This window comes from Elephas maximus, chromosome 7 (assembly GCF_024166365.1).
Source record: "Elephas maximus indicus isolate mEleMax1 chromosome 7, mEleMax1 primary haplotype, whole genome shotgun sequence".
In the NCBI taxonomy this organism is placed as follows: Eukaryota; Metazoa; Chordata; class Mammalia; order Proboscidea; family Elephantidae; genus Elephas; species Elephas maximus.
The window spans coordinates 107,996,248-107,998,189 of NC_064825.1; the positions used below are offsets into that span (position 1 = coordinate 107,996,248).

The 1,942-nt window shown below is 36.6% G+C and overlaps 1 pseudogene; it reads left to right on the forward strand.

Annotated features, from left to right (window-relative positions):
- The first annotated feature begins 559 nt into the window (after nucleotides 1-559).
- On the forward strand, nucleotides 560-1,510 carry LOC126080272 (olfactory receptor 5AS1-like; annotated as a pseudogene).
- Nucleotides 1,511-1,942: the final 432 nt, after the last annotated feature.

Sequence of the window (1,942 nt, forward strand, 5' to 3'; positions counted from 1 at the left end):
GTCACACGGGTTTAGACACAAAACCTAGACTACACAATCATTAAAGTTCAGAAGTAAGGTTTGAACTCCATCACCTCTTGCCTAGCGGTTGTGCTCTTCACTATTGTGTTAGGCTACCTCCCCGGATCACAAGTTTTCTTCTGTGGAACTATCTAGTCTATCTGTGAGCATTTCTTTTCCCCAGAATTTTTCTCAACTCTACTTTTATTTACAAAGAAAAAAAGTGATTTTAGGGTGGAAAACATTGATCTTTGCCTCTATAATTTGCCAACTTTCATAAATCTATTATAATGTACATAGCCTTAAATGAGTTATTGCATCAAGAAATGTCACCTTCTGAGTAATATCTTCTGCTATTAAGAATGACTTCTAATTATATCCTTTAATAGAAAACAAAAATAATTTGTGAGAGAAAATGCCACACCATTATTTTATTAATCTTCTATTTGTCTTCCTTAGAAGAGAGAAACAAGACATCTGTGCTTCATTCATCACTCAAGTCAACTCACATCTGTTGATACCATCTATCTCGAATGAGAAAAACACAAAAATCAAGAAGATGTTGGAGAATAATTATACCAGGCCAAGTGAGTTCATTTTTGTTGGATTCACAGATTATCTACCTCTTAGAGTCACGCTATTCCTGGTATTTTTCATAGTATACGCATTAACTGTGGTAGGAAATATGGGCTTAATAATCTTAGTTAATGTCAATTCAAGCCTTCAAACCCCCATGTATTATTTTCTGAGCAACTTGTCTTTCTTAGACATCAGTTATTCTACAGCAGTTGCTCCTAAAATGCTGGTAAATTTCTTAGCATCTAGGAAGAGCATCTCTACCTATGGCTGTGCACTACAAATGTTTTTCTTTGCTTGTTTTGCTGATGCTGAGTGCCTCATCCTGGCAGCAATGGCATACGACTGCTACGCAGCCATCTGTAACCCGCTGCTCTATTCTACACTTATGTCTAAGAGAGTCTGCATCTGTTTCATTATGTTGGCCTACTTCAGTGGAAGCATGACTTCACTGGTGCATGTGTGCCTCACATTCAGGCTGCCATTTTGTGTCTCCAATGTTGTCAACCATTTTTTTTGTGATATCCCCCCTCTCCTGGCTTTATCATGTGCAGATACCCATATCAATGAGCTTCTGCTCTTTGCCTTGTGTGGCTTCATCCAGACCAGCACTTTTGTGGTCATATTTTTCTCTTAATTCTGTATCCTTATTACTGTTTTGAGCATCAAGTCCTCAGGAGGCAGAAGCAAGACGTTTTCTACCTGTGCTTCCCATCTCATAGCAGTCACCTTACTCTATGGGACACTCTTGTGTATGTACTTACATCCTACCACCAGCTATTCTATAGACACTGATAAGGTTGTTGCAGTTTTTTATTCAGTTGTATTGCCTATGTTTAACCCAATAATCTATAGCTTCAGAAACAAAGATGTGAAAAATGCTCTCAAAAAAACTATTAGAAAGATACTGGGCTTTCAAACAAATAAGAAATAAAAATATTCTTATTTCATTTAAGAATATTTGAGGACCAATATCCCCTCCCAATCTTACCATCTTCAATTACCCCATGCACAGCTTATGATTCAACCATTTTAAATGTATCACCATTTGCTAAAAATAAAAAGACCTTTTCAACCTCAATGTCTTCTAATACTCCGCCTTTCTTCCAGAAATTTTCTGTCTCTAATGCTTCTACTGTGTGAAATATTTCTGAATTCTAAAAAGAAAGCTAAACAGCTCTCCAATGACAGTTCCCAAAATACTTTATATGTTGATTCACTAAATTCTTTATCTTGCTGTATTGAAGGTATATGTTGACATATCTGTTAACCTATCCACACTAGAAGGTCGTTGGTTGCAGGGAACATGTATTATGGGTTTATTTTTCTAACATCTATCTAGAGCCTAGTGCATTGCATATCTTCA